Source organism: Cebus imitator, unplaced genomic scaffold (assembly GCF_001604975.1).
Source record: "Cebus imitator isolate Cc_AM_T3 unplaced genomic scaffold, Cebus_imitator-1.0 Scaffold10, whole genome shotgun sequence".
NCBI classification, from domain to species: Eukaryota; Metazoa; Chordata; class Mammalia; order Primates; family Cebidae; genus Cebus; species Cebus imitator.
Window position 1 is genome coordinate 845,413 of NW_016107325.1, and position 9,154 is coordinate 854,566.

The window sequence follows — 9,154 nt, forward strand, 5'->3', positions numbered from 1 at the left end:
AGAAGTGCTCAGGAGTGAGGCCTCATTGGTCCCCGCTGAGCGTTTCGTTGACGGCTTGTTGCGCGAGGTCTGAATGCACCATGGAAACAACCTAGGGTGGGTATAGGAAAGAAAGAAACATACTTCAGAAGCACTCACCCATATAAATTCTTAAAAATAAAAATTTTAATGCAATAATTTAGCGCTAGACAGACCGAATGAATACACATACCAGAAAAGAAGCTTTCGGCTGGGGGATGTAGCTCAGTGGTAGAGCGCGCGCTTCGCATGTGTGAGGTCCCGGGTTCAATCCCCGGCATCTCCAAAGCAGCCATCTTTCGCTTTTTTCTTTTCTCCCTTCTTTGTTATTTTGGAACATTTATGCTATTACCTGTACATACAGTTTGTTGACATCTAGGCCGCCCGAAAATAACAGAAAAGGAAAGCTAAAAAAAAAAAAAATCAGTGAAGCTCAGTAAAACAAACTTTTCGAGGGCTTGAAAAGTGAAATAGGGAATTCGCTTTGGTTAACATTTCTTTATTTGCATGCGGCCAGTGTCTAAAGGCTGTTATTGAACTTTGGGGCTCCTGTGACAACCACATTTAAAAAAAAAAAAAAAGTTGCATTGGCCGGGAATCGAACCCGGGCCTCCCGCGTGGCAGGCGAGAATTCTACCACTGAACCACCAATGCTCACGAAAGTGTTCTTTCTCTATTGCTTACTAAAAGACATTTATGCCCTGGTAATGATTGCATTCTAATAATAATTATGTATGTCTGTATTCAAAACTAGAGAAAACAAACTTTTAATCACATAATTATAAAATATTGGGAAAACATTAACATTTACAAAAAAATTTATTATAACTTCTGTAGAACTTTATGAGATTCTTTCTTCCAAAACTCTCTTCGGTGAAGGAGGCGAATGAAGATTTTGTTATTTCTGCACAGAATTACACAGACACCTAGCCTATCTTCAGACACTTAGATAATTTATAACAACTCTCCCCCAAACCCCTGCCGTGTTTTTCTTTCATTATTTTACCTATTCAGACAAAATACATCCTGGAGATTTGTTAGAAATCGGGAATAGAGGCAAAGAAACAGGGAACAGAAATTTGATGACTGACCTAAATTTATAATTTGGAAATTGGTAAATTGGAGCTATGTGATTTGCATAGAAAACTTGAAATATTGGTGGCTCTAGCCAAGTTACCTGAATTCTCTATGCTGCCCTTTCTTTCATTTGGGAACTTCCTTTTAACTCTTGATAGTATGAGTCTGATCCTTTACCCTTAGTTTCCAAGGAAAGTGAAATTGTGAATGATATAACAAAAGATACAGGAGGGGGAAAAACTAAAGTGAAGGAAATGAATTTACGGAAATGACTCTAAATACAGTATAGAAGGCTGTGGATGCAGGCAACATTTGCTTTTTATCTCTGGAAGGGACATTTCTAACAATTTCCTGAATCTTTGGTTAAGAAGATTTTGGGTAAAAGTTATGAGAAAATAACAGCTAGCACATACCAGTAACTATGCGCCAGGCTATGTAAGTACACTACACATGGACTTCAACCCCATGAGGCAGGAAGCTGAGGCTCTAGAGACAAGGTTGGAACACACAGTGTTACGTTCAGTGTTGGAGTGCTTAGCCCTGCCCTGTTCAGCATGCAACCAAATACTGTATATTGAAACTCAAAATGCTGCGTGTAGTTTAGGACATTAGATGTTAAGAATAATAGAATGGATTTCGAAAAAGATCGTAAAAGGCTACTGAATTAATATGACTTTTCCATTAAGATTTATCTTTAAGGGCCAGGAGCGGTGGCTCATACCTGTAATCGTAGCACTTTGGGAGGCGGAGGCAGGCGGATTGTCTGAGGTCAGGAGTTCAACACCACCCTGGCCAACATGGTGAAACCCTTCTCTACTAAAAATACAAAAATTAGCCGAGCGCGGTGGTACATGCCTATAATCCCAGCTACTTGGGAGGCTACGGCAGACGAATTGCTTGAGCCCAGGAGTTGGAAGTTGCAGTGAGCTGAGATCACGCCGCTGTACTTCAGCTTGGCTGCCAGAGTGAGACTCTGTCTCAAAATAAATAAATAAATAAAAAGATTTATCTTTAAGGACTTTTTAGTTTGTGGATGAAGAGCAAAATCAGAAGACAAATACAGAATTATAAAGACATAAAAGATATGAAGGGATTAGGGTATCAGAGAATCAGACTATAATCCTAAATAACCTATGGAAGAACAAGGTCAATTCATTTTACTTCTAACTTTATTCTTTAAAATGAAAGAAATGGGGTTTTAAAATCCCATTCTGGACCCGGTGCAGTGACTCACGCCTGTAATCCCAGCACTTTGAAAGGCCGAGGCAGGCGGATCACGAGGTCGAGAGATCAAGACCATCCTGGCCAACACGGTGAAACCCCGTCTCTACTAAAAAAAAAAAATAATAATAGTAATAACACAAAAAAATTAGCCGGGCTTGGTGTCACATGCCTGTGGTCCCAGCTACTCGGGAGGCTGAGGCGGAAGAATCATGGTGAGGCCTCACTTTCATGGCAGGGACTACAGGTGTGCACCACCACACCCAGCTAGTTTTTAATTTGTTTTTTATTTTTTGGTGAGAAGGGAGAGGTGTCTCGCTATGCTAGCCAGGCTGGCCTCGAACTCGAGCTCAAGCAATCTTCCCTGCTTGGTCTCTCAAAGTGTTGAGATTACAGGCGTGAGTCACTGTGCCCGGCCCCTGAGATTCTTTAAAGATTGTTTTTTATTTTGAGTCCTAACTTCACAAATCTAAATAATCTTAGATTATTTAGTTCAGGACTTCTCAAAGTTTTTATTTTGAACTTGTAACTGAATAAACAAAGGGAAATAAATAGTTTAAAATGAGCTGGTGGAACTGAGGGAGCAGGGCAATAAAAGTGAGGCCTCGCCAGCCAGTGGTGAAGTTCAAGTGGGAGGCTGGAGGTCGAAGCTTCGGGGAGCCAAGAGTGTGTCACTGCACTCCAGCCTGGGCATCAGAGTGAGACCCTGTCTCAAAACAAAACAAAACAAAAAACACCAGCTGGGCTCGGTGGCTCACACCTGTAATTCCCAGTGCTTTGGGAGGCTGAGATGGGTGGATCATGAGGTCAGGAGTTCGAGACCAGCCTGGCCAACATGGTGAAACCCCATCTCTACTAAAAATACAAAAAATTAGTGGGCCATGGTGGCAGGTGCCTGTAATCCCAGCTACTTGGGAGGCTGAGGCAGGAGAATCGCTTGAACCCAGCGGGCGGAGGTTGCGGTGAGCGGAGATTGCACCATTGCTCTCCAGCCTAGGCAACACAGTGAGACTTTGTCTCAAAAAAAATACCTCAGAACACGAGAAATTATAGTCTTAAGTAAAACATCACTAGTGGCCTAACCAAAGGCCTCTATTTTTATTTTTTTCTTGCTAAAAGTCCATTCTAGTTTACCTAGCTCAAGGGACAAATGTGGTGTACTAAGCCAATTATCTCATTTTTCTTTCCAAATTGATCTGAGATGTGCTTTTCACTGAATCCCTGCCAATGAGGGCAAGAATAGTTAGCTAGGAGTTTCTGGGAAAGATGATATGGAAGATCTCTCTTACCCTTTCTTTTCTCCTTGTATAAGGGTGTAATGCTTGGAGCTGCCCCATCCAACCTGTGCTTGACGGGAGACAGAGGATGATCCAGCAGGAAAATAGAACAAGGCTCTACATCATCCTGAAAGTTTTTTCATGCAGACTTTTGGTTAGGTAAACTGAAGATCTTTATTGTTTAAGTACCTTTAAGTTCAGCATCTTGTTACATGTAGACAAAGGCATTCAAGGTGTGCGTGTGTGTGTGTGTGTGTGTGTGTGCGCGCGTGTGCGCGCACGCACCCGCCTCCACACATACGCATCCAGCAGTCCACCCAACTCCTTCTGGCACAAGAAAGCTTCTGTTCTATAGATAATCAATACTTTGAGATTTGGGTTAGACTAACTTGCCTCTTTTTCTATATTGCTCTGTCACAATAACAGGTGTGTAAAATAGGTCTAATCAAATATTTTCCCTTGGCACTGTACTTAACTTAGAGATGGGGCTGTGACTAAAGGTGGGACCATGAAGAGTCCTTGCTGAAATTATTTTGCAGAAGTTTTAAGTAAAAACTATCTTTTTGCTAGGATGTTCAAACAGGTTGGGTGTATAGTTTGGATTGTCCAGAAGAAAGAGACAAACATATTCCTAACATGATATTGAGCCCCTAGAAGCAGCCATGCCTGACAATAAAAAATTCTGCATTTTGTGTTTATATGAATCAGTAAATTGCCCTTAAACAATAAGTGGTGGGCCAACTGTAGTGACTTAACACCAGTCATCCTCAACACTTTGAGAGACTGAGACAGATGGATCAACTGGGCCAGGATTTTGAGACCAACTTGGGCAACATAGTAAGACCTTTTCTCCACAAAAAGAAAAAAAAAAAAAAAAGAAAAAGAAAAACCTGGCCGGGCGCGGTGGCTCACGCCTCTAATCCCAGCGCTTTGGGAGGCTGAGGTGAATGGATCACAAAGTCAAGAGATGGAGACCATCCTGGCTAACATGACGAAACCCCATCTCTACTAAAAAATATATACAAAAAATTAGCCAGGCATGGTGGCACACGCCTGTAGTTTCAGCTACTCAGGAAGCTGAGGCAGGAGAATTGCTTGAACCGGATAGGTAGAGGTTGCGGTGAGCCAAGATCGCACCACTGCATTTCAGCCTGGGCAACCGCGTGAGACTCCATCTAAAAAAAAAAAAAACTTAAATTAGCCAGGTGTGGTGGTGCACACCTGTAGTTCCAGTTACTGGGGAGACTGAGGTTAGAGGGTTGCTTGAGCCTGGGAGTTTGAGGCTGGCTGCACAACAATAGTTTGAGCTATAATTGTGCCATTACACTTCAGCCCTGTCTTAAAAAAAACAAACAACAAAAAGAGCCTTTGAAGTTAGTTTGAGCAGTATTTTGCTAAAATCTTAACACAAATTAAGAAATTCTTTTACCCCAAACATAGCAAATTTAGAGAACTCATTACCCAGGATGTGATACAGACTAATAATATTAACGTTTAAGAAAAGTTTAGGCCTGGTGTGGTGGCTCATGCCTGTAATCCCAGCATGTTGGAAGACTGAGGCAAGTGGAACACCTAAGGCCAGGAGTTTGAAACCAGCCTGGCCAACATGGGGAGACCCCATCTCTACTAAAAATACAAAAAAAAAAAAAAAAATTAGCCAGGTGTGGTGGTGTGCCTGCAATCCCAGCTACTCAGGAGGCTGAGGCAGGAGAATCGCTTGAACCCAGGAGGCAGAGGTTTCAGTGAGCCAAGATCATGCCATTGCACTTTAGCCTGGGCAACAGAGTGAGACTCCATCTCCAAAAACCAAAAAGAAAAGTTTAGAGAAATTTGTCAATGATAGCACTATAAGGCCACAGCAATAAACCATGAGAAAAAATTTAGGACAAATTCCCAGCTTGTTGGAATAAGGTAAATTCTGTTGCAAAGAAGGATCAGAGCATTTGAAAGAATATTCAGGCAACAGTGTGACAGAGAAGTAGAAAGAAGAGAAACTAAAAATAGAGAAATCCATTCAGGAGGTGGTTAGAATAGGAGCAGAAAGGTGATGAGGTCTCGAACCACAGTGAAGGCTCTAGCATGAAGTTCATGGCAAGGCAGAAGGAGGAAGAAAAATTAATCTAGGAATCTAGCTTAAATGATTGATAGACTTGTGGTGTTGTGTAGAAAAGTAAAGAAGAGAAAATACTGGAAGGAAAGGGTTGGGGTAAAGTGCTCATTTTTGGGAATTCTGACTTTGACGTAAGTAGGAGGAGGTGCCTGCTAGGTGGTTAGGTCAACCCCTGGATAAATCAAGGCTACAGAAGCGGTTTTGGAAGTCAATCAACTGAGAGGTGAAATGCAAAAATGTGGAAATGGAGAAAATCACATAGAGGGATGAGTGCTGAGGACACAGCCTTAGGGAATGACAGGCATTGAGGAGCCACATGTGCAGAAGCAGGGAGGTGGCATCTGTGGAGGCAGGCAGAGCCCCACTTCTTTTGCTAATTCTGAATAATACAACATGACAAACACATGTCAGTGTGTTTCATAGATACACTGTGTAGTAATACTGTTTCACATTGGGAATGCTGTAGTAGGCAGTGATTTCATTATCCACGTGGTCAAGCTTGAAGAGATCAGAGGATGGTCAATAGTGTCTTCTGGGTGGCACACACTAACACTTCCCTTGGTCTGCTCTGCTCCCATGCTCAGATAAGAGGCTCCCACTGAAGCTGGTAGAGAGAACGAAAGCCCTTGAGGGCTGTGATGTGTTATACAATCTTCTCTTTGAGGCAACCCTGGCCATTGTGATACCCACTGGCACAAGCATGGGCTTGTAAGTTGCATCATAGCATCTTGGAGCACTTGCTCAAGGCAGCAAGTTCCTAGCTGGTGTTAGCTCATCATAGAAAAGTGGCCAGGCTTATATCATCTGAAGAAGTAAACAGTTCAGAAACAGAAATAGTTCACATAATGCAAAGTCACCAAAGCAATGCTTTTTTTTTTTTTTTTTTTTTTTTTAACTTGTGAGTGATTGTATTGATTTAATACACACAGCTTATTTCTGTCCCAGGTTACAAACTAGCCCTAGGGAAATGGTGGAGCCAGTCATTTGGATTGCCCTTTACTGGCTGGGAATTAAATCATTACTTATTCCATTTTAGAATCACAAGTAGTACCCTAAGGCCTACTTTCCTAAGGATTAAAATCAAGGCATGGAAATGAAGAATCCAGGTGTAATTCTCAGATACATGCAGATGTTGAGAATGCAGCAATTTTTCCTGGAAAGCTGTCACTGCAAAATCATCCTGCTCACGATATGCTCATTCCTAGTCCTCAAGCATGTCCAATTAGTCAACAAGTCTGATTTCTCCTTTTAAGATGGTATTGACTCTTTCCTTCCTCCTCACGCCAATCTCTCCAACCCAGTGCAATGATCAGCTCACTCCCTGGGATACCCAGGAAACCTCAGATCTCCTCCATCATCCTGCATGCTGCTAACAATTGCATTTTTTCCCTTTTCCTCCCCTACTTCTTCTCTTTCTCCTTTTTTTTCTTTTTTCCATCTTTAATTTTGGAAAATTCAATCATTTCCTTATTCCAAAACTGAATTAATTTTAAATCCATACAGAGTCCTCATGGTGGAAGAAATGTGAGTGGGAATTCTTTACCTTTCTCTTGACTCTCATCACTCGGTGAAGCATTTATTCAAATACTTTAGAGCTGTGCCGCTTGGCAGAAATAGCCTTTCACTTTCCTTCCTAAAGCTCTCTCTTCTTCTTCCCAAGTTATTTTGGTCTTTTAAAATATATGTTTTTTCATAAGAAACCCACATGTATGGTGCAAAATTCAAAAGGTATGAGAGAGTATGCATTGAAAAGTATGCCTGGCCAGGCAGTGGCTCAGTCTGTAATTCCAGCACTTTGGGAGGCCAAGGTGGGTGGATCACCTAAGGTCACAAGTTCGAGATGAGCCTGGCCAACATGGTGAAACCCTGTCTCTCCTAAAAAACGCAAAAATTAGTCAGGTGTGGTGGCACATGCCTGTAATCCCAGCTACTTGGGAGGCTGAGGCAATAGAACCTCTGGAACCCAAGAGGTGGAGGTTGCAGCGAGCCAAGATCACACCACTGCACCCCAGCCTGGGCGATAGAGCCTGGGTTTCCTTTCCTAGAGGCAACCATTGTTATCAGTGTCCTGTGTTTCCCTTCATAAATATTTCTATGTAAATACAAATACTGCAACTTTTATTTAAATTTTTTTAAATCTTTTTTTGAGACAATTTATTTTTATTTATTTATTTTAATTATTTTTATTTACAGAAAACTCAACAGTGTACATTTAACCCAGTTTTGTGGCAAGTTCTTTAGCCTTTGCCTTTTCGAGCTTGGCCATGCGAGCCACAGACTTGGGACCCAGGACATTGCCTCCCCCGTGACGGCGGATCTCATCATATCTGTCATTGTAGTTGGTGCGGATAGCTTCCACCAGCTTAGTCAAAGCACCTTTGTCTTCCGAGTTAACGTGTATGCAGGCGACAGTGGTGCAGGTCTTCCTGTGGACTAGATGTCCCAGTCTTGCCTTCCCCTTGATAATGCAGTAAGGGACTCCCATTTTATGACACAGGGCAGGCACGAAGACAACCAGCTCAATGGGATCCACGTCGTGTGCAGTTACCACCAGCTGAGCTTTCTTGTTCTCCACCAAGGTGGTGACGGTGTTAACTCCTGCTCGAAGGACAGGTGGTCTCTTAGTGGGGACGTCCCCTTTGCCAGCTGCTTTCTTCTCAGCCCGGGGCCAGCAGCCTCTGCTTCTTCTCTTGCGTTGTCTCTGGTCTATACTTGTGGGCCAGCTTAAGCAGCTGAGTAGCTGTTTGGCCGTCCAGGGCCTGGATGTACTGGTTAATTGCAGGGGGCACTTTCAGCCGCTTATAGAGGATGGCTCTCTGCCGCTGCAACCTGATATAGCGGGGCCATTTCACAAAGTGGGTGAGGTCTCTTTTGGGCTGGATGTCCTGTCCAATGCCAAAATTCTTAGGCATTTTCTCAAACAGGGGAGACAATTTATTTTTAAGCACAAATTGTGCATGCTGTACATACCGTTATGCTTATATCCTTTTTCTCCCCCAGACGTAAACATCTTGGAACATTATCCTTCTTAGAACACATAGAGCTAACTTTATCTTTTCAGTGGCTCTATGTTCATTTTTTAAGCTCTCTTTTATGGACTAGGAATTAAAGCATCATTTTTTTCTGTCTCACAATAACAAGCAGTGCCCCCAAGCCAAGTTTCCTGAGGATCAGAATCAAAGCATGGAAATAAAGATATCCAGCTGTAATTGTAAGATGCATGAAGACAGTGAGCAAATCCATGACATGGAGGTACCATAATTACCTAAGCCAGTTCTTTAGCAGAGGCCTTTTAGACTGTTTCCAATCTTTTGCTAGCAGGAACAATGCTGTAGTGAATGCCTTGAATGAATGCCATTTTGTTCATGTATAAGAACATCTGCAGGATAAATTCCTGGGAGGAAAATTGCTAAATCAAAGGGTGAGTACATTTCAAATTTTGATTCATATT

At 42.3% G+C, this 9,154-nt stretch overlaps 2 non-coding genes across 2 annotated transcripts; one reads left to right on the plus strand and one right to left on the minus strand.

The window, feature by feature from the left end:
* The first annotated feature begins 232 nt into the window (after positions 1 to 232).
* Positions 233 to 304, plus strand: TRNAA-CGC. Its single transcript has one exon. It is a non-coding gene; the product is annotated as a tRNA-Ala (tRNA).
* Positions 305 to 601: 297 nt separating this feature from the next.
* Positions 602 to 672, minus strand: TRNAG-GCC. The gene has a single exon. It is a non-coding gene; the product is annotated as a tRNA-Gly (tRNA).
* Positions 673 to 9,154: the final 8,482 nt, after the last annotated feature.